At 37.3% G+C, this 24280-nt stretch overlaps 1 protein-coding gene across 3 annotated transcripts in view; it reads left to right on the forward strand.

Moving 5' to 3' along the window:
- Positions 1-24280, forward strand: part of TMTC2 (transmembrane and tetratricopeptide repeat containing 2) — a 245782-nt gene that overhangs the window by 79755 nt on the left and 141747 nt on the right. The gene's annotated exons all lie outside the window — the stretch shown is intronic.

The raw sequence follows: 24280 nt of genomic DNA on the forward strand, positions 1-24280 counted from the left end.
TTGTTCACTGGAAATATTAGCACCTTCCAGGACTATTATGTTTGCTTAAATAATAAGTAGAATTTTATTTCTCTCCTCCCACAACAGAAGAAAATTCCCAGATGAGACCATCTACAGGAATGAGTGCCTTCAGTGCAGAACTCAAGTGAAGGCCCAAACACTGAGCTGCTATTTTTCTTTTCAGCAGGAGAAAAATGTATGATGTCATAATAATATTACTTGTACGCTTCCCATTAATGGGATAATCCCTCTCCATCCCATCAAACTAATGTCTTCCAAAGAAAATATATGATGAAAAAATGGAGGAGGAAGAACTATTTGTAATTATTTTCATTTGTCAAGCAAGTTAGTGCTTGTTCTGTCTTGGTTTTACTTCTTGTGTTTGAAACTGAGTTCTCCATTAACATTGTATGTGTACATAGATCACTATAACACTTGAGCTCCTCATGGTCTATGTAGGACCTGTCATTACAGCAAGGTAATAATTTTTTAAAAATTGTTTTACTACAAAGAAGGAGTTATGAGTCAAGAGGTTTCCTAAAGTTAGATCCCTAAAGAATTTCTTTGTGTATTTCGATGATTTCAATAGGCATTTAAATTCTGGTAGTCTGAGTTATGTAACACCACCAAGGTATTGATCGGTACTGGTCCTCTAAAAGCAATGTTTCCTTAGACCACAGAGGTGACATGTTTGGTAAAGCCAGCTCTAAAACCTCCTCCAGCTTGTGAGGTTTCTGTTGGTCTTTGGGACGTTGAAGGCATAATTTCCTGCTCTTCCAGATGGTTCAATGGGACCCGAAGCTGATGTTAGGGGACATCCTTATTACCCATCTCCCTAACAAAATGTACAACACACATCATTTAAGCAGTGAACCAGCAACAAGTTAAATAGTTGTACTGTTCGTGACAGAACCTTAATTAATAAAATCTGACTCAAAGTGAGTAAGTATGCCCCTAGGCACATCCTTGTGATTAGATATTTAAAAGAATCGTGACAAATTTTTTCATATGTTGTTATTGTAATTATTATATTTTTGGTCCTGGGTTTTCATTCTTGCTTTCAATAATCCTGAAAGTCTGAAAATAGAGAAAGTAGAGATTACTGTGCTGTTGTGTGCTGAAGTATTGCCCACATTGTTCTTTCTGTATGTAACTCATAGGGTTTTTATTTATCCCCTCTGATTGCTTGCTGCTTTATTCTATGCCTGTTGTTGATATTTTTAAAAGAAGACTGAGGGTGAAGTAAAAATTGGCTTAGGATAGATAAACTGCTTCAGTAACAGGGTCTTTGACTTGTCTCTTTGGGGCAGGTCTTGCAAAAAGCCTGGGGCAGATGAAAGTATTGCAACTGCATTATTCGATCAACTTGAATTAAAATAAATTATTTCATTAAAATAAAATATTTGCATGAAAAGGCAGGAACTCCATAGAAATTTTAAAATGTGATTTTTTTCAATGCACTGTAAAGTGAACTTATTTTTAGCTTAATAATGTAAAAGAAAAGCCATATCTCTAAACAACTAGCTTTTTTGGGTTCTAATATGTTCACTTTTTCAAGTATTTTACTTGCACGTGAAATGAAAATGGAAAGCAATTGTTTAATGTAGAATTGTGAGGAGTATTCTAAGAGTAGTCTAATTGCCATTAGAGTATGATAGTCACTCAAATTTATTCTCAAATTGCTTAGATCAGCAATCTCTTCATCCTTTTTTAAAGGGAAATCTTACTCTGAAAATGAAACGGACTATATTCTTTACTGCTGTTTGCCATTTTTGATCCTTTTTCCTGGCTGTAGTTAACAGTGTTCCTTTTGATAGACTATGATTTGTACATAAATGTGAGAAGACCCTGGAGACTTGGAGGTACCAATAAAATGGGTCCCATTAGATGTAGTGGACTCACTTCAGCTCTAGAAATCAGGTGCATAAATAGCACTGCAATTGGGAACAGGTAGGAGTGTGCATGACTTGTCTGAGTGGTGATGGCAGGACTTCAGTGTGTATTCAGATGTCTTTTCAGGTATGGGCTCCTAAACCAACATCTGACTGACCACTGTTGCCTTGTATGAATATAAAACTTGCTGGTGGTGAAAGTTGCTACCAAAGTCTTAAGAACAGAAATGATGTTCTGAAATGAAGTCATGACTCTTTTAACGTTACTGTTGAAGCCAAGCATCTGGAACTAGAGATTTAAATGACGTGTGAATGCCAGGAACCCTTTTCTTGTTTGTGTTGCATCAAACTTTGACATTGCTGTAGTAAAACCAGAATACCATTTGAACCCTGAAATGTGTCAGCTTCTGCAGAATATAAAAGGGTAGTCTGAAAGTGGCAGCAAAGAGAATTACATTGATTTCTTATTGATCTTGTGAGTGCATATGCAAGGTATGATTTTTCTATTTTTGATGCCGATTTGAAAATGTGAATTGTTTAATGTAGCTTCAGACCAGCTTGTTCAATGAGGCTTATTATTACACAGCTGTGAGATGTTTAAATTTAGGCATGTTTCTGCGCAGGCTACTACTATATTTACTGATTTCTCTGCAGGAGAGATGATGGAAAAGATCAGTAATACCTCTATCCTCTGTATACCTACCTAGAACAATTGAAATATTTTCAGTCCTTTTTGGTTACACAAGTATTGATATGAATCTTCCCTTTGTTGTTCCAGCCACAGGTGCTTGCCTGAAGTACTGTGTGCGGTTTTGGGCACCACAATGTAAGAAGGATATAGAGCTATGAGAGAGCATCCAAAAGAGGGCAACAAAGATGGTGAAGGGTCTTGAGGGGAAGCCATATGAGGAGTGGCTGAGGTCACTCGGTGTGTTCAGCCTGGAGAAGGCTGAGGAGACCTCATCACTGTCTGCAGCTTTCTCATGAGGGGAAGTGGGGGGGCAGGCACTGATCTCTTCTCTATGGTGACCAGCAATAGGACCTGAGGGAATGGCCTGAAGCTGTGTCAAGGGAGTTTTAGGTTGGGTCTTAGGAAAAGTTTCTTTACCCTGTGGGGTTGGTCAAGCACTGGAAGGGGCTCCCCAGGGAGGTGGTCATGGCACCAAGCTTGACAGAGTTTAAGAAGCTTTTGGACAATGCTCTTGGGAACATGGTGTAATTTTGGGGGTTATCTTGTGAAGGGACAGGAATTGGACTGAATGATCCTTGTGAGTCTCTTCCAACTCAGAATATTCTCTGATTCAGGTTAGTTACATTCATATATCTATCACTGCATAAGTTCACCTGGTTTTAGTAGCCCATGTAAATTTTAAGTGAGTTGTCAGTTGAGGTTAAACCATGACAAATAGAGACTTTTTAATATTGGAATGGAATAAATTATCCTGTTAGAGGGTTACAAAAACTTGTATAAATAGTGGAGTCTTGGTTTTTAACTTCTCTGTTGAGAAGCATGGCCAGATGGAGGACTACTGAAAAGAGGATGGGACACTGTGTATAACACCCAGCATTGGACCTTTCATACAGAACCATTTCTTCTGTTGAGGAATTAGCAGTGCTGTCCAAAAGTGATGTTTTTCTTCCAGCTGTTTAATGCAGGGTTTATAAACATAATTCTCTTCTTGATTTGATTACAGATGAAGGAATCTATTTTTCACATTCGTAATGGTTATGTAGGATGTGTATAGCAGGTAGGTGCAGTACCACATGTGATTATTCCAGGTGGCCTTTCACACTTCAGAGCCTAGAAGTTTTTACAGTGCAGTATGAAAACCAAACAACATCGTAGTGTTCAGAAACTGGTGGTGGAGAGGAAGGAAGAGATGTTGGGAAGGTGTTATGGGAAGTTCTTTTTCTAGTGCAGTGGATTTTTTGAGTAATGAAGATACTAGCTCCTTTTTGTTACTCCGCTAATAATTGTTGACCTCTAAAACATGATTCGAAACTCACAGCAGTTAAAGCAGCCTCATTGCCCTCTATGGCTTTTTGGGTCATGGCAGCCAAAAAGACTCTCAGAGTCCTTGCCCTTTCATTTAGGAAGTATGATTTCATAGGGGCTTCCTGTTCCTATGAGGTGACTGCTCTGAGCTGACTTCATTCAAAACTGATTACAGAAACAATTTGAGGCTGTCTGTACTTTTAGTTTTATATTCAGTGCCTAATAAGCATTTGTCAGGCTTTTTATAGACAGTTTGTGAACTTTAGAAGTATAAAATGCTTACATTTAGTATGATGAATGGGGATTTAGCTAAACTACTCTTATTAACATTAACTGAATGGCTTTAGTATTTATGTAGTATTTTACACTTTTGAAATGCTGTACTAACATTAATTTTCACAACACCCCTGTACAGTACTGTAGGTGAGAAACATGGTGTCTAAATACCCATCTGCAGTACTGAGAACATCCCCACAAGGGTATAAAAAAGTGACCGAACAAAGACATTATAAATTAAAAACCCGCTTAATTTAGTTTAATCTAATTTGCTAACTTTTGTTCATGTAGAACAGTAGATGACTGTGCTTGCTCTTAAGACTTCTGGGCATAATGGGACAGTAGAATGAAAGGAAAAATTCCATGTTTCTTTGCTTCCTCCCCCTAAATTATGCTGACTGGGTTTTGCACAAATATATTTAATGTGTTTGTGGTGCCTAGAGAGAGACATTGGAAGGCGTGAAATTTATACATATGCAAAAAACTCCATAAAACAACAATGTACTTGATGATAAACCTGTTGATGTCATCATGGCTAGGCTTCATGAACAAAGATTTGGGAAATCTTTGTGTGGCTGCATTCGTAGAAGATGGCCGTTTCGACCCTCGCCCGGCTACAGGTCTTTGCAAATGTGGGTAAGGCCTTCGAGCCTGCGCAATGGATTTTTTAGGTGAGACACAGTATGCGCAGAACTGAACCCACCCTTTAATCCTGAGGTTCATCTGCCAGGGCCGAGTGAGCTTGGACGGTGGCAGCAAGGTCCTCAGGACGTAGGTTTGTTTAGAGTGACCTTCTCTTAGATGGATGGCCTTACAGGGCTATGCGAGCTCCATCTGCCCCGGTTTAGAGTTGTCCTTCTCTGTGTGCTCCGAGGCTCCTCCTCTCATCTCCCATGAGGGCACAGTCCACGCTGGCGAAGCTCCCCCCCCTCATTCCTTTCTCTGCCCGGGGCCGGACTGCACGTGCTGCCGGGACCCACCTGTTGATGTAATTGGGGAAAAATAGAGGGGTGTGTATTCACAACAGCTCAGTCAGATGTAAAAGTTTTCCGATCTGCTTTTAGAACCAAGATTTCAAAACTTGGCATGAAAAAATTCTTAGCCAGACTATTAAAAACTAACATAATCCAAAAAGGCAGATTGCTTGAAATTTTGATCACTTGCTTAATAGAGTGTTTAAGTTCCTAAGAGCCAACACCTCATCATAATTTAGCACTTGGTCGGAGAGGAAAGAACCGCTATCACTCACTCCAACTATCAACAAGGAAAAAACCATTATTTTTCCTGTGAATTGATTTATTTCTAGATTATTATAACATCTCTTAGAACCCAACCAATCCTTACCCCACCTTCAGTTGTCCGTAAATTCACCACTAGCACAAAGTAGGGTAAAGAGGAAAAACAAGGAAAATAAAAAAGATTACTATTCCCTTTAGATATACTAAAATGTCTTTGCTTCTTGGTATTAAATAAAATATGGGAGGAAAAATTCTTCTGTTATAGTAGTGGAAAGGAAAAACTCTGTCCAACATTTAGTTTCAACTAGTCAGGCCCTAGATCATATTCTTTCTAAAATGAAGACTTTTCCATATAAATATCAAAGGAGTTACTATATCTGGTAACTCTCTGCAGACTAAGGTGATAACAGTGAATATCAAAGATGATTACATACTGGTATTTTTGTTTACATTTATTTCTGACCTCTTGAGCTGAGGAAGTCACTGTGTAATTTATCGTGGATAGGTTTTTCTGACACAATTTGTTTTCCTTCCAAGCTCGTCTGTGACACAGCCACTTCATCCTCTGTTTCTAAAGGTGCACAGGAAAGCTATGAAGTGTAGCATCATTTTGTTGACTGAGAGGAAGTTTATACATAGTTATTTTGGAATGGTTTTGTAAGAGAGGAAAAATGGCATAAAAGTGTTTTCTCCCACTTAATTTTGCCCATTTTAAGAGCAAGCTTTAGCTTCTTCAAAATATAGGGGTTTATACAGAGTGGCTGAATTGGTAAATCATGTTCAGAGAAAGAAATATGTATATCTGTGGCTGCATGCATGTGTGTGGCTATTTTTTTTAGGCCAGTTAATTTCACTCAGTGGGGTAATCAAAGCTGAAAAAGGGAGGTAGAAACTTCCCTTTAAAAAGTGATTCGGAAAAAAAAATCCCAAACATTTATTGGATAGAGTTGATGTTTCTGACAAGGACCATCATATATTTGAACAACTTGATGGTTTTGTATTGGAATTTCATTTCTTTAGCATGGGAAATAATTGTAATAATTACTGTGTGACATTTTTTTCCCGAATGTGGTTTAGTAATCTTACTTTCCTAGGTGAAAATGGGAGAACTTAGAAGCCAAGAAAAAAATAAAAAAAGCTGGAGGAGAGGGAAATGTCTTGTAATCTGATGTAGAACTGAAGAAATGTTAAAAGGTTTGACCAGAGCAGAATAAGTCTGAAGTCTTACAGCAGAAAAATACTTGAGGCTCAGAAACTGTAATTCTTGAAATTACAATGTTTAAAGGCAGTTTGCCATTATAGTATTGAATGTTTTTTGTGCATGAAAACATCACTTATGAGAAAACACCCCCTGTCTGAATGTTAGATTCCTGCTGCTGTAATAATCTTCCTTTAGATTATCTTCGTTTGGCTAGATGACTCTTAAAAAATGAAAATTAGCCAATAAAGCATTAGAAAATAATTCTTTACAGGAATATTTGTCTTGAAATGCCTGAATTTTTATTTATGCTAACCACTTTACCCTATGAACTGAAGAGTTTTTGGATCTCATTTGGACTTTTCTCCTGAGCCCTAGTTTCCAGTGGCTGGTAAGTTATTGCCCATTTTCCTAGAAGTTGTGGAATTGTAGAATCCTCTAGGTTGAAAAAGATCTCTAAGATCATTGAGTCCAAGTCCACCACTAAATTGCATCCCCAAGTGCCACATCTCCATGTAAATGAGAACTAGGATATTGGTGAATATTTTAGTTATTTGGATTTAAAAATATAATCCCCAATAGATGCATATGAGTTATTTTTCTATAAAACAAGATATGTTTTACTCTTAGAAAGAAGTTGGCAGATTAGGCAGTGTTAATGGCAAAACAAGGAGATGTGAGTTTGCATCATAATATCCCCTTGGCAGTGAATATTGAAGTTCAAAAGATGATTTCTGTCATCTGACCATAACCACGCTTCCAAAAGGGCTAAGTGGCTGCTTAAAAAATAAACCACGTCACTTTATTGAGGGTGTTGAAAAGTGGTGTTCTCTGCCTTTATGAGTCTAGCTGCGATGTCAGTTTTACTACTGCTGGCCCTGCAGAACAGGTACAGTCATGGGAGGCTGAGCTGGTTCATACACCACCCAGAGAATTGCTAATGACATTCCAGCTGGCAAATTCTGCCTGGAAATTAAAAGCATAAAACAGTTTCACCTTGTTTATGTGGCTATTTAATATTCTGCTTTGCCTTTTAATTCCTAATGAATCTGCTTGCTGCTCCAAAGCCTTAGACTTGTTTTTGTGTTTGACTCAAGCTGGTTGTCCTGTACATTAATTTTGAGTGTTACTGTTTTGGGCACAGTAGATGTACTCTTATGCATGTCTTGTTGAGATCTGTAGTGTTTAGCACTGCACTGTATAAATGTCACTGCCGTTGTAATTAGTTCACTAAACTTTTGCTCATAAGGCAAGGCCATATAGGCTTCAAAGGGAAACAGCTTGATTTGCAGAAGCCTGGTTGATTTTGTAGAGCAAACATTTGGAGAGTGATAACTTCTTTTTGTGAGCACATTTGATCTGGATTAGAAGGGTATAAACCTAGAACCAGTCAGCCATTTTCACATTTGCTTTTCCGAGAGGAACCACTCTTTCATTTCTGGTTAAATGACACATAATTAAACAACTGTGACGGATGAGGGAATATGCGTATGTCCAATTATGAATTCCTCTGTTCTATGAATAGGAGCTATGATTGCAGCCATCAGTGTGGATTAGAACTTCCATTTCATAGCAGAAAACATGCCATATCTGAAGAATGGATGTAAAGGAAGTTGTCATCAATGTGTAGATGTAAGTTTATAGAACTCGAGAAAGTCATTAGTTTTTTACCTAATTTCTGTCCCTATTGGTGTCCAGAATGGGAAATCTTAATGAAGGGCAAGAATAATGAAAGGAATGTTAGACTGCTTTTAACACAGGTGTTCTAGGACTGGAATCCAGTGGCTTCAAGAGAGAGATAGGGGCAGACAGAAACGGGCTTCTCTGAATTCTAGTTCTAGGTACGAGCCTCACAGTTGCTTCCCATCTTTGTCTTTCCTTCTCCTGCCAAATTAATAATGAGTTTGATGAAGGGAATGGGTGAAGTTTGAGTGATTCAGGATTATTCCTGTGGTCAGGGGTGGTATTTCACTGCTCAAGAAAGAGGCTGGATTCTACCTTGTTCCAGCCCCATTGCAACATGTAAAATTCATTGCACTTGTGCTGTTCTCCAAAAATAAGACCCTCTGTTGGAAAGACTGCCAGTTTCCCTCCCTTACCTTAGCTAGTAAAATGAGAACCAAAATGCTGCTCTGTAGCTCTTTGTTTGGAAGAGCTAAAAGCACCTGATTTTAAGAAATCAGTTGCAATGCACTAAGGATTTCACTTTTATATAAGGAGTTTTCTAGTATACGATCTAATTAATCATAATAACCTCTGCAATATAAAGCTTTCCACTGTCTTCCTTACTGCAAATCCGTACCTGTAAAAATAGTTCAAATGTTATTAGTGCATTGTTCTTTCTGAGTTGTTGCAACTTCTCTACTGAAATATTTCTGGCTATATTCAAAGAACAATTATCCACTTAAGCGAGGTTTTTTGTATTAATGCTAAGTAGATAAGACATTGAAATGTCCATGAAATATATACCAAAAATATTTTTACAATATCATGTTTAGAGAGAGTTCTTTCTGTATTTGTGAGCGTTTTAAGTGTGCTCGGAAGACATGCCAATATTTGATTATTTTATTTATTTTTCCTGTAAAATCACTCTCCTGAAACCAAGAAGTAATTTATGTGTATATTAACACCAATGACCAATTTGCTTTGTCTTCTTTCCAATCATGGATATCTGGGGATATATACTTAGGTTTGATCTGAATGGCAGAGACGAAGAGGGCTCTGCACTTAAAGTTCATTCGTATAAGAGTTTGAACATCACAACAATGAAGTTTCATTTCCCAGAATCGAAAAAATCCCCCAACAATCCATGCTTATAATTTTCTAGTAGAAAAAATACCCAGAAGCCTAAAACTAAAAAGTCTAATTATAATTAATTGAAAAGGTCTTCTGTAGAGGCTAGTGGCAGTGATTTGCATAAATTCTTATTAAGGTGAATAATGTATTTCTTCAAGATCCATTAAACAAGCTGTAATCAGTTGAGCTTGAAAAAACATCACCATGAAACTTTGGTTTAAAGTAATTACACAGCATATATTTAAGTTCTGAAAAATTACAAAAACATGTCTAAGAGACATCAGCATCCTTCAGACAGTCAGAAGCCATGTAATAAATACCAAGAGGAAGGGTGGATTGTTGTTCCTGGCTTTAAGTTAATTCCACAAAGGCAAAATATGTCTGGTGGGGAGGAAACACAGTGGGGTGTCATATCAGAGTGAGGTATCTGCAAAGTAGTTTTTGTGCTATTTTGAGGAAGAGAACCTAATGAACTTGAGGTATGCTACAAACTTCAGTACTTACCACCTCTACCTTATGTGGTGAATACCCTACTGCAGGTTTGGCTTTTTTTTTCTTTCCTTCCTTTTTGAACAGTTAAGCTGAGCTAGCCATTAAAGCATTTACTTCTGTTTGCAACCTAAAAAATTGTTCCTCTTTTACTTTCCAGGATTAATTCAGATGCAGTCTTTCAAATCACAGGTGCTAACTGGTTAGATGCATTGTCTTTACCCTGTGTTTAATTAAAAACTTTCTGAGTTAGTCCATTTAGTGATAGGAGCTGTGTGGAATTCAGTTTGGAACAACCATTAACTTATTTTAGCAATCTTTTGGATGCCAGGAAAGGTGGACTTTCAGGAACTCAGAGTGTCTGCTATTCTTGGCCATACTTTCCTCTCTTTATTTAAGGCCATAAAAAAATGAGCACTTTATAAAAGGTTACTGTACTGACAATAATAATTCAGTTTTTGATTCAATAATTGATTTTTATTATTACTGAGAGGTAATTATTACTGGATCCCTTCCTTGGCATTTAGTGAGAAGTCATGTTTTTGTACCCTTTTGTGTTGCAGAAGCCAAATTGAAAACTTCAGATGATAGCACTTAATCAGCTATCTAAACCAGCAGTTCCTCAATTGTAGTGTATGTATATACACACTTGTATAATTTGTTACACACTGTTCAAAGTGGTAGTTGACCAGGCTGGAACTGGTACTGCTAGAGTTGATACCTGACAACCTTTATTATAGTACCTGTTCAAATTAAAAATCATCACAATTTGGTCCCTATTCTATTACATTTTGCTTGCTGCTTTCTTTTGCTTGATGTCTACAGTCTGAAATATAGACCTGGGGCCATGAATTCCAGAATGAATCAGGGTGTCTGCTATTAGGGAGTTCTAAAAACTTCATTCTCTTTATTTATGTCAATTTAACACTTCCTGTCCTTGAGAGAGACCTTTGGTGGTAGATAGCTGTACCTACAGCAAGAAAACAGGGTAAATATAACTTTTGTTATGTGTGATAGCAACTTTGAAACATCTTTTCTCCTGTTGATCATTTGGCATAGCTTTTTTTTCTTTGAATTTGTCATACTTGAGAGACTTCAGTTGTACAGATTGAAATAGGATACACTGGTGTTTTCTTGTATTATGGAAACCTCCCTCAATTAAAAAACCTAAAGGTTTGAAGCTTCTGAATGAAAATGTAATTCTTGATTACTTTTGGGGCTCTGGAGCCCAGAATGAGAAACTGATTGCATATTTATTTAGTATCAGGGTGTCCTTAAGACTATTGTCATTGAGAGTTATTTTTAAATATTCAAATCAGAATTTGTTTCTGATGTCCTCAAGTCATTGTGGTATTCCTGATAATATGAGTTAGCTGTTACAGCTTCTTTTTGTGACCCTGGAGAAGAAAGGGAAAAAATGAGGTTATTTTATTTATTTTAAAAAAACCCCAAACAAAAACCAAACAAACAGAACACCCCCCCCCAACCCAAAAGACCCCAAAACCTCAGTATGGTGACCTGAAGTACTTTCTTTGTTTTGTGATAATTGTCACTATTATTTTTTTTTTATTATATTGAACAGTTTTGTATATTTCTTTCGGCTGTGTAAGGGCTTTTAGATTATTTATTTTACTTTATTTATTGTAATTAAAATGCACCCAAACTGTTGCATGACTCATCTATAGAGGAAAATACACATTAAAATATCTCCAGATAAAATCTGTTGTGATGTTTTTCCCTGTTGCTTCAGTTTTTGATGATTTTACATCTTGTTTAAAGAGCTAGTATCTCAAGGCTAACTGATGTATGCTAAGATTCAGTCGAACCATTCCTTTACATATTATGGGAGGTCTATAAGTGATGGGTGGCCCAAACCCCAAAGTCACCATTCTATTCAAATAAACACTCCAAGAAAGTGTGTGCAAGACCTTTAACTCTTACAGGAGCTTGGCTGTGTGCCATGTTTCTGACTTAATGGAATGGCTGATTTCAGGGTTGCCTGGGGCCATAACCACGAATAAGCATATGTATCTCTGAGGTCATTGAAACTAATTTTATATTTTCATAGTTATTGGAAAAAACTTACCTGGCTTGATTTTTAAATAAAATTGAAGAATATCAGCCTCCAGAAGTGCCCTTTAATTTAAAACTTTCACCTTTTTTGTTAGCCTGTAATATTAAATTTAGAGTAGCTTGTGTCTGTAGAAATACTGTTTTATCTTTCTCAGAAGTTGATGATTAAGTGTTCACTGTAAGGTTGGGATTCAAGTAGAAATGTCTTTATGTAAAATAAGTCTCATACTCAGCACTGCTGGTGTTTCTAGTTAGATTCAGTTCCCTTTCCCGGGGTGGGACTTCCACCTCCTAGCAAATTTGAGAAGGAGATGGTGAGTTTTTGGGTTTCCTGTGGACTCCCAGTGCCTCTCATAAGCCAGAAGCCACTTCTGTTCCACACTGATTTCTACGTGCTTTTGTCCTAAAAGCCCAAGATTGAGAAGGAACTATAGGGGGTGATAAAGTTGATTTGAATGAGGTATGTATGGCTGATTACATGCATCATCTGGGTAATTTTTTCTGAAATAGTTGGATAGCAATATCTTACTGTCTCAGTATTTCTTTGGATTTCCTTAAAAGAACATGGCAGTCTACACTGAAATCTTCAAATGCCTCTGCTGCCACATTGTCTTATGGATCGGATGTGTGGGTTGGATAGCTGTATTATTTATTGGCTATGTCTTAATTAATTTCTTAGTGTCTTTCTGTGTGCCATAACATGTGAGGAACCTGAGAGATTTATGGTGTGTACACAGCACTGTATTATTCCAAACAACTAATTTCCTGTGCTGAGAAATAAATCTTGAATTCCTGATTACTTTGTAGCAAGATCAATGTAGAGCCCCAGAAAGAGAAGCAAGTCTCATAGAGCAGAAACTGCTTATTCCTTATTATGTTACTCTAGGTTGATTTTATTATGTAGAAATAAATACATCCTGCTGTTGTATGTGGCCTGGCAAACTATAATTTTCTTCATTAAACTTTCAGTGGCTAACAATGCCATGAGAGAGAAGCAAAGAGGGATCCTGAACTCTCAAGAAGTAACCTTCCATGGCATTGTAGGCCATAGATATTCACTTTGTTTACGTAAAGGTTCAAATGGACTGTTACTCTTTGGTTAAAAAAAAAGGTATTACATTGCTCTTTCTTAAATGATATGTAAAACACATGTAGAGACCTAGCTGAAAACAGACTTGGTTAAGCTCAGACACGTGAAGTTGAAGCTGCTTCTCTCCAAGGTGAAATTCTGTATTTTTTCTATGCATATGTGAGAAGATGAGTTACTTGAAGAGGATATATTTGCCTTGGCAACAAATGCTACAACACAGTACCCACTGTTTTTCTCTTTTTTAAGTCTGAAAGTGCTGACTGACTTCTCCAAGGCAACTGTCCTCTAATTTGAGTCACCTTCATTGCACTGAGTTACAGGTTTTGCTCTTAATCTATCTGTGATTTTTTCCCCATTTGAACTTTCTTCTTGTTGTGATCTCAGCCAGTCCTCCTTCTTTCAATAGAGGGGCAAAATTATCACTGTTCTTTATCAGTGATGGAATTTTGAAAGACAACTTACAATTTCTGTCTTAGTAAAATACTACATGAATTGTGCTCTCACAGACCATTTCTGTTTGATGTAGATTACTGAAAGAAGTAAACTGTTTACTTTTTTAAAGCTCTCATAAATGTTTGTGTGTGATCAGCTTTCCTCTATAGGTCTTTCTAGGCAGAACTTACAACTGTCATTGTCTAAAGGCCAGTGTTATGAAATGCCATAACCTTTTGTGGCGCTTGGGTTTCTCATCTGCCAGGAAAAATGCAGTCCTCTGGTGTGCTGCTGTCAAGCGTGGTTGGACTTAAATTTTACAGTAGGGAAGTTAAGCCTAGCGATTAAATATGGGGTTGATCTTTCAGCAGATTTTCAGACCTTCATTTATAGAAGTATACTTCTTTGGAAAGTAAAAACTACTTGGGAAAAAAGAAAAAAAAACTCATGGAAATCACCAGTGAAGAAAAATGCAAGCAGTTGACTAGCATAGAGTTGGAGAGACTTGAAAATCTGTAACTGTTTCAGTTTAAAGCTACTTGCTTTTGTAGTTCAGCTTAGCTTGCCTTAGCTCTAGTTTTATTGTCAGGAAAGTTGATCAGTTATATGATTCAGGTAATGGCTTCAGTTTACCTGAATTGCTGTCTTAGATCCTTCTTACTTACTGCCTGCCTCCTAACAGCTATTCTAAAACATAGAAAGGAATGGGGTTTTGTTGTTTTGTTTTTATGCTCGGAAGTCTAAAAAGTCTACAGAAAGACTGTAAAAGCTTATGCCAATTGCAGTTGATTATAAAACCTACTGGTTTCAGTGACATAAAGTGGAGGTTATTCCAATACCAATGTGAATTAAAGCTAATGTAGCAGAAATCAGGGTTTGATCCTGTGCATTCTGATAACATAATTCAACTAATTTGTTATTTCCTACCTTTTTAGCTCAGTCTTTGACTACATCCAGTAAAGTCCTTGAGAGTGTATGGGATGCAAACTTGCATATAATGGCAACTATAAAGCTCATATTTTTTTTTCCAAAATAACTGTGATTAGTCCTCTTGATGTCACTCCCAAACCATTGCCTACTAACTGTGTGCTCTTAACTGAGGAATGAAAAGAAAGTAAAATTTATTTTAAACACTGCTATTGTTTCAATTTCTAGTCTTTCACAATTGCTGTGGCATGCCACAAAACTTGGTTTACTCTAGTGAATCCCTGATCTTGATAAACTATTGTTGTACCAAGATGAAACAAATTAGTAAAACTCATTTCAGCTTTTTTCAGAAGGAGCCACACTTTCCAAACAAGTGGGTGCCAATCTGCTCTATTAAAGTATATTTATGAAGGGCATCCCACAGTGCCTCTTGTAAAGAAGTTAAAGAGCTGGATAGAGCATAGTTCATTCATAGAATCATCAAGGTTGAAAAAGATCTCCAGAGTGATCAAGTCCAACCTTTCACCAAATACCACCATGCCCCCTAAACCATATCACAGAGTGCTCATTTTTTGAAAACTTCCAGGGATGGTGACTACCACCTTTCTGGGGAGCCTGTTACAGGACTATGCTGAGCAGTCACTCTATTCATTAGAAGTCATTACACAGCTTTGTGTGAAAAAATATTGGTTTTAATTGTCTGGGTTGTTTTACCTTTTGGTAGAATTTAGTTTTCATAAAAATTGGTTTTGACATAAGTCTGTAGTAAGTTCCATTTTTTTTCTACTAAAAAAATAAAATTATAAAAATGCTTACAAGAACTTATCTGACATGTCTGCGGCAAGGCCTGAAGATAAAGTCTAGCTCCATTACAATTGCTTTCTAGCCAGATTTTCGGCCCTCTATATATTTTGTAGGAATTTTGCTTAATATGAATCTGAGAAGAAGTGCTGCACTATTTTTCAATTTGGAATCCTCTGAGAAGGTACTTAAAATATTTTGATTGATTCACTGGTGAGTAAACTATTATCACAGAGAAATGTAAGCCTCAACTATATGTTAACATTTCTTGCTGCTTTTTCCATCAAGTTAAGCTTGCTTTGCTTTCTGTGTTTCCTCAGACTAATTCATTGAAATGACAGTACATTATTTGGTTCATGATTGTGTAGCTAGACTTTGGAGCTGACTCAGAATAAATTGTTGTAATCCTCAGGGAGGTTTTCCTTGCCCTCCTTGTTATTATTCGGTATCTGCCTTTAAATGGGACTGTGACTGCATATCAGACAAATTGGTAAACTAACTAGGAACATAGTAATGACTTTGAAGACAAGTGATGTCTGTTTGGTTCCTTAGACCAGACTGATTTCAGGACAGAAAAATTGTAAACAGAAGTGGATAAAAATGGTACCTTTGGTAGTGTGTTAATATATTTATGGGCAATCTTTCATATACGTAATTGGGCAACTTGTGAGGGCAGTTATACTAAAAATGGACAATACTTCAAGAAAAAGTACCCAAGATTTCTAGTTTCTTGCCATACAAAGTAGTCTTTTAAGGCCTCAGCAAAAATATTTGTAAGATTCCAAAATAGGCTTAACCTAAATGGAAAATGCTTATTCTATACGATATTATTAAAAAAGTAATTATTAAAAAAATCCCCAAACCCAAACAACCCACCCCACAAATCTGCTAACATGATATCCTTTTGGGTAGCAAAAGTGATATAGGGTGTACAATTGGCGTGTGTCAGAACATTAGTTTTATGCATTTATGTATCTTAGAGTGGGGCTAAAGGGAGGAAAGAGCAAACTTCTTGGAAACAGGAAACTTTTGCGTGGTCACAGATTCCAAGGCTGAGAGTTTGTAGCGTGGCCCAGTCTGTGCTTGGCAATTCTGTGGATAACTAAAGCCAAGGTGGGTCTGACTGTTCTCTGAATCATTTGATTCTCACAGTGAATAACATAAACATGACCAGTGATACCTGGGTCTGTAATTATTTGGGTTTTTCCCCCCTCCCCCAATTTCTTCAGTATGAGTTCTAAAGGCAGTATGAAGATTAAATTGACCTCTGTGGAGATGCATACAGCAAATTGTTTTCACTGATCAGATTTCGAATAAATTTCAATTAAACCAGTAAAATCCTAAGTTTAGACCAGAACTTCGTTAATGAAGGGTTGTTTTGGTGATTAAATAAAAGACTTGAAGAAAGGAACTTATGCACAAAAACCTTGATGCATTTTTTTATCCTTCCTCCCCTCCAAAAACTAAATAAAGGAGAGTGTATGTTATGTTGTGGTTCAGTGGTTTCTTCTGTACTCATTATTTCTATATTTGTACGTGCATGTGTTCCTGGGTATTCTCTTCAATGCTTCTCTAAAAAATCAGAGTACTGCCTAAAAATGTGTGCCTCTGTTTTCAGATAATGGCTTAAAGTGTGTGTGTCTTGGAAAGGCTTTATGTATATTCAGAAGGCGACCTGTCAAAAAAAGTAGTTTAATATCCATACTATTAATTTGGTTAAAAAAATCGACATGTCTACTTTAACTGCTATATTTAACATTTCTGTCCTTGTACTGTTGTGAGTTGCTGTATGGTGAAGTGGCAAAAAATATTTATGTTTTATTTATTTCAATGGAAAGTGGGGAAAAGAAATAGTATAGTGCCATATTCTACTGCAGAATAGTAAATCTAGTAAGGCCTGCTGGGCCCGCTTTTATCATCGAATATAAATTTGGGAAGGGCAGCAGAGGTTCCAACTATGAATTCTGACCATGCTTCAGAAGCTGGTATTACATACATATATAAAATAAACAAATTGGGAGTTCTTGCCAGGCAATAGTTTGACTCTGAAGAATATTTTAAAGAGCAACTTTGAATGTGTATTTGAAAGAATATGTATCAGATAATTGAAAAGTATCTTGAAGTCTTAGAAGAACAGAATTAGCAATTTTATGTTGTATGGTGTAGTCAGGGGTTACGATAGTTTATAAAATATCTGTGAGAATAGCCGGAAGCATTTTCTGACTTAGGAATGTAAGTATCTTTTCACAGACCTCTGGTACATGCTGTGGTGAAGAAAGTCAGGGAGCAAACAGAAAGACAGAAGCTGTTCTTACATTTTTATCAGCTTCCTCTTGAGAGGACGCTGATGGTATTTCATTGTTCAGCATATGAAAGTATTAGTTACTTCTCTCATTTCCCTCCAGTACGTTTTTTTTTTTTAACCTGTGCATGAATAATCAAATAATACTATGTCAGGCAGTTGGAATTAATTAGGGTTTCAAATTTCCATAGTCCATCTTTCAGTGTTTATGTCAGGCTAAATCTTAAACTGAAAGGGAGTGGAGTGCACTTAATGTTAATATTAAGGCCATATTCTTTCACCATATGAGGATACACTTAGAAATGGAAAGGCTTACAGTATGGAGAATGAGTCAGTTCAAAGCCTTTTTAGTTAGTTTTTGAAATATTTATGTTCTGGGTGGAAAAGATTTTTGAGGGCATCTCAACCTTCTCGTTACTGAAATGTTTTGAACTTTTGGTTATTTAAAGTTTTTGAAGCTCTTTTAGTCAATAAGAAAATCAATACATGAACATACTTCAGTGTAGTTAAGGCAATTCCTAATAGCATTCAGTGTTATATCTAAGTATTGCCACCACTTCCTTCTTTCGAAGAACATCATGCATCTTCAGTTGCAAAGTTGTAAGGGGTCTAGAAGCACGCAGCTGATGGACTGCTGGATCATAGCCAGTTCCTGGTGGACAAAGTTAAACTGCAACTGATAAAGGCGTTGATGGAAATAAATAAGGAACAAGTTAACTTGCTTAGATGTCTTTTGTTTTTATTTATTCTAATTTTTTTTTATTTCCATACTGCTTATTTTAAAAGATCAATTTCTTTAAAAGACATTGTGCAGTATAGAAAAATCTTAGAAAGTTTGTATGTCTTTATACTGTGATAAAAGACAATAACCTTTTTCTGTGATTTTCCTGTTTGTTTTCTTGAGTATTTTTGTTTATTTGTCTGTCTTCATTTTTGGCAGTATTTGCAATCATTTAAGGGTGTAGTTATAGTTGTCTCACTCATCCGTCTTTCCACTCTGCTTATATCTAATGCAGGAAAGTCTCATCCAAGAAAGTTTTATGAGTAAAATGCTACTTACAGACCTGTTACTTGTAGTTCCTGTTTGTTCTGGTACTAAACTGAAGCTGACTATGGAATTGCTGTCATATTCCAAAATATAGAATTAAAATTATCATTTGTTAATATATTTTCCAGGGGTCCTGTACTAATTCTGTATAGAGATAATAGCTTTCACTAGTAATTACATAAGATAGGAAAATTATTTGAAAGTTATAAGTTGTCTTCGGTGTTGGAGCTCTGGGTTTGGTGCATTCAGATGTTTCTATACAGTTTGAAAAGGACCATACTATTGGCAGAAATTAACTGAGCACAAAGTCATTTTGTGATGTTAGGTTTTGCTTTAATTAATTTAAAAATTTATTTGAACTTAGGTGTTTCCTTCAATCCCTTTGGTATGTACAGACCCATTTTAAGAGCCAGCTAGCAACTCAGGCTCCTGTATATCACCTAGCTAGTTGTTGCCGAGTATTTCCCATGTGAAATAAGATTTTCCTTAGAGATTCACCTAAGAACAGGTTTTCTTAAGAGAAACTGAAAGCTGCAACTTGAAACCCAGAGGATGCATAGATTTTGGTCTCCTGCAAGTGTTAATGTTAATATGCAATATAGAAGTTTGTTTTGTTTTTTGTTTGTTTATTTTTAGCGGTTTTGTTTGTTTGTTTGCTTTGTGTTTTGATTTTTGTCTTTGTTTTCCTGTTTGTTTTTTTTTTGTTGTTGTTTTTTTTTTTTGTTTTGTTTTGTTTTTTTGTTTTGTTTTTGTTTTTTTTTTGTGAAGCAGCATGGGTCAAACTTTACTGCCTGCTGGATTTGTAGCTAAATTCCACTTTCACAACTATTGAGGAAGAATGGACTTCAATACACAACATGTAAGACATAATTGCCACCAGAATTCTACTAGAATGGCAAATAGTTCCCTTGAGTCTATAATTAAACATTTGGATGAATGTGTTTTCATGTATTTAAGCTTATTACTTTATTATGACATCTCTATCAGAAAATAGTATTTTCTGATTTTTACTTTATCCTGTCAATACAGACTACATATAAATTATAGTCTGCGGGCAAGTGTAAGAACTGTCCCAAGTATGACAAGCTTTCTGACCACCACATGCCTAACAGATAGCCTGTACATAGCTTGGATTGACTCAGCTGCTACGTACTTTGGGGATGCTTGTACTCAAAAAAGTTGGCTCTGTCTGTGTTTTCAGTCTTGTTGTCTATACAAGTAACACGTAGCCTGGAAAGCATACTTAGGGTATCTCATTAAGATCCACTGTTAAAATTCTCTAGGGTGCTTTCCTGTTGCTGTTTATGAAAAAGGACTAAATCAATGCTATTTAAAAATGACTGAGGAAAAACAACGAAGAACCTACAAGTAGAGACTTGCTAGTCCATCACTGCCCATCTATTTTATGTGAGAGAGGTCTGGTCAATGGCTTCCTGTGTGCACGTTTGGGATTTCTCCTTTTCCTTTAAAATATGTTGTCTACTTCAAATGCTGATGTTAATTTGCAGCATATGGGGACCATTAGCAATACTGAAGCTGGATATAAGGCTTAACTTGTTAAATCACTTTAGAATGTCGCATCTGTTTTTTTACCCTAGTGTTAACACCTGGATCAGTTTAGCACCACTGCAGAAGTTTAGGATGTATATAGCTGTTAATTTTAAAAACATCTGGGATTTTTTTGTGTGTGTATGCATGTAAATGTGCCTGTGTGAATGGCTGGATCTCTGGCATCTTTAAGTTTGATGAAAAAAAAGCTCAGCGATTGCACTCAAGGTGTGTATTGACCTGGGCAAATAAGTGGTTTGTGGCAGGAGGCAGAAGGATTCTTTTGAATGGGTTAGAAATTATGATTTTGCCTTTACAGTTTTTTGTCTTTCTTCACCTTTCCATTTCTGAAGAATTGATAGCTGACTCCAATTCCTTCCCCTCCCACCCTCCAGCGCATCCATTTGTTCTATACTCAGTGTGATATCCCTCTCTCCTGGGATGTATGAAATGATCAGGCATTGCAAATTGAAGAAAGCAAGCTCCCTGACTGAGCCTGCAGCCCTTATCAGAGACTGCTTGAAAGTGAAAATGTCAATTGTGTTGGAATTTTGAGAAATTACTTTTTTGGGTGACCTGCCGCCTTTTAGTGAGAGCAGAGTTTGCAGTTCTGCTGAAGAGTGATGAGTGCAGTTGGAGAGCTGCCCTTATTATGCCCATTAGCAAGACTGAACTGATCTGCAGGACGCAACCTAAAGGTAAACTGTGAGTGAAGCAGCAGGCAAGGCTAAAAGCATTTTGTAGTTTCCTTTATTTCAGAGTCTTTCACAGAACCAGCAATTAATAATTTTTTCTATCTGCAGCGAGTGAGTGTGGCTGCTAGCATGGGATGTGTTCCTGGGGTCACTCTTGGCACTACCTGCCAGGCTGGGAGGAGTGGTTGCTTTCAGAATTACGGTTGAAATTGGTAACTAAGCAGACTTAACAGCTTGGTTATTTGGTAGCTAAAGACAAAACAGAGCCTTGCCCCAGTTAGGAGCTGGGGCAGCCCTAGCCCCAGGCATTGGGCACCCCTCTGGGAACAAGGCCAGGCTGGGAATATGGACCCACCTCAGCAAGACCATTAGTTAGGGTATGGCTTGGGGACCTTAAGACTGGCCCTGCTGAGGTGTCACTGTGGCAAAGGCTGATGGCCCTGGGGGACTGACATGGGGTCCTGGGCCCTGGGCAGCGTGGGGGGAGCTGACATGAGGTCTGGGGACTGTGGGCAAGGTGTGGGAGCCTTGGGAGGGTCATCAGGTTGTCAAGGCTCATTAGTGCCCTTGGGGCCCCAATGTGAGCAATTGAGTACTATTTATTTTTATTATTTTATTTTATTAGATACAGAGCTTGTATTTCTTTCCTCTTCCTAGAGATAAACATTTCACTTAATGTTTTTTTGCCAGTGCAGTTGGACAGCCAGGCTAGGGATGCAGATCCCAGCTTGGCTGGTGGTGCATAGGCTAGACTCAGGCCACAGACTCTTTCTGTCTGACCTCAGTCTTAGTGTTACTGAGACTTCCTTCACTTTTATTTAGAGGAAAATGACACAGAGCTGCCTGGCTCTGGTATCTTGGGTGCTTGTATTCCGGCATCCTCCTGCACCGTCAAGTCTAACGTTGGTCAAGTATATTTTTCCTTACATTTTATGATGTGAAACAGGGTAGTTGAACTTTAACAATCAATCTGTGTGAGACTTGCTTCTTCACTGTAGGACCTCAAGCTTTCCTCTTGTATTAGACTTTTCTAATATCCCAAAGCATTAGCAAGACTTTTTTTTCTTATAAATATTTAATAAAAAATAACCACATGAAAAGAAATTTTAACTTTATTTAAAATCCTGATTTCTAGAAAATACAGCATTTGACCTGACTAAACCACTGACTAAACTGGAACTGGCAGCTTCTATATGTTTCATGCTGACTGGCAGATTCTAGAATATGTTGCATTTACATGCACAAGGAACTAGGAGTATTTCAGAATTGCCTGCTGAAATCCATACCCAAATATAGGGTGATCAATACTGTATCTTCAGGGCTTCATTTTGATTTTTTTATTGTGTGGGATTTTTTTCCTTGTTTGTTTCTTTGTTTTAATTTTTAATATGGACAGACCCCTGGTGGTCTAGTGGTTAGGATGCAGCACTCTCACCGCTGCGGCCCGGGTCCGATTCCTGGTCAGGGAAAAAGTCCCCCGGGCAGATGGAGCTCGTCAGCCCTGTAAGGCCATTCATCTAAGAGAAGGTCACTCTAAACAAACATACGTTCTGAGGACCTCACTGCCACTGTCCAAGCTTGCTCGGCCCTCTAAACAAACCTACGTTCTGAGGACCTCACTGCCACTGTCCAAGCTTGCTCGGCCCCGGCAGATGAACCTCAGGATTAAAGGGTGGGCTCAGTTCAGCGCATGCTGTGTCTCACCTAAAAAAACCATTGTGCAGGCTGGAAGGGTTAATGACCTTTCCCAAATCTTCGCTCGTGAAGACTGGCCATACTAAACAAGAAAGGATCAAGTTTGCCTCAAATTTGTTGCTAAGGCTGTGAATAAAATTTGACTGAATTAATGCCTTGGAATGCACAATAGATTTCTTTATGATATGGAGATAATCAGTTTACTTTTGGTGGGGAATAGTCCAATATGAGTGTGTGCTGCATGAAAACTGTCAGCTTAGAGAGAGGGCTAGTTCTTTCAGAAGCATAGCAGAGTTGTGTGGAGTTGTTTTATACATGTGTACTGATAGCCACAGTTCTGTTTGTTTTTTGGGTTTTTTTGCTACGTGGTTACATAGCTTCAAGTGTTGGAAATGGCCATATTTGCAAAAGATATAATAAAAACTACCATTTCCTGGGAATAACCTGTGCACTGTCAAGCTCTTTGAGGCAGAATGTGCTGCCTCGGGGGAGGGTGGTTGTTCTGGCAATATTGTTGCCACTTATTTTCTTATTATTTCCCCAAGAAAAAACACTATCACTGTTCAGGGTTTTAACTCTAAATCCTGACATCTGATAGTCGTCCTTAGCCTTTGGGATCCTGTAGTCTAAATGTAATATATTTTTCTCAGAGAATGGACTCTTTCTTGCCTAACACCTGCTTTACTCTTGCTGAATTCCTAGTTTTCTGATAGTGGTTCTGAGAGTGATACTACAAACTGAAATCGCAAACAGAGGAATTAGGTTTCAGGAAAGGACTACACAGAAGAACGAGATAAATAACGTGAAAACAAAGATCTTGTTTTCTTCCAGTGTTCTTTTGTGACTGGACTAAAATGAGAAAAATGTGTGTGGGGCTGGGAAAACAAATACAGGGAACCTGATCCACTGCATAAGCAGAAGTCAAAATGAAAATTTCCAAATATTCTAGAAAGCATCATCAGATCTTTAAAGGGTTTAAGGTGACCTCTCCATAACCTCTGTATGCTCAGAGACAAAAGGACATGCTGAGAGGAAGCGTGTCTGAAAGCATTACAACAGTATGCTCTGGACAATGGAAATGCTGAGCTGCGTGGTATCTGGAGTATTTGCATGGAGATTCTGTGGCATAGTATATCAGTGCTTGAGCATTTTTCTTTTCCAGAACAAGAACGACATTTCTGAAACTAATACCATAAAAAAAAAGGGATTTGGATAAAGGTTCCAAGGAAATGCAGAATGTGAGGGGAGTCTTAGAATATGAATTAGTCATGCACATGCATTTTAAATGTGGGCTTGCATTTCACACTTTTTTCCCCCTCCCTCATCTGAATTGAAAAATTATTAATTATAAGAGGATATTTGTTGGAAAGGCAGATAGAGGGTATGAGTAAAGAATTAGATATAAATCATCTCTCTTGTTTAGTATGTTGAATAGAAGAGTCTTGAGCTAATAAAATAAATGCTAAATGAGTTAAGATCAGTAGTAACAACAATGCATCTTTAATTACTTAAATACAAGTAACTAATTAAATTCTACTCATCTTTTTTCACTAAACAGGTCTCACACCTTCTCCCTCTGCATAAATTTTAAATGCAAATCTTTGGATTTGTACAAACACTGTAGTAGACAGATTTTTACAGTAACAAATTAGACATGGAGACTGCTGATGGCTGGCACCAGTCCTTGCCAGGGTGGTCGAAAGCACAAATGCTGAAAGCTTCAGCAATTTTTTTTTTCTAATCAAGCTGAATTCATAAACTAATACAACATAGAAACATGTTTT

The sequence above is a fragment of the Lepidothrix coronata genome, unplaced genomic scaffold, assembly GCF_001604755.1.
Source record: "Lepidothrix coronata isolate B3197 unplaced genomic scaffold, Lepidothrix_coronata-1.0 Scaffold9, whole genome shotgun sequence".
Lineage (NCBI taxonomy): Eukaryota > Metazoa > Chordata > Aves > Passeriformes > Pipridae > Lepidothrix > Lepidothrix coronata.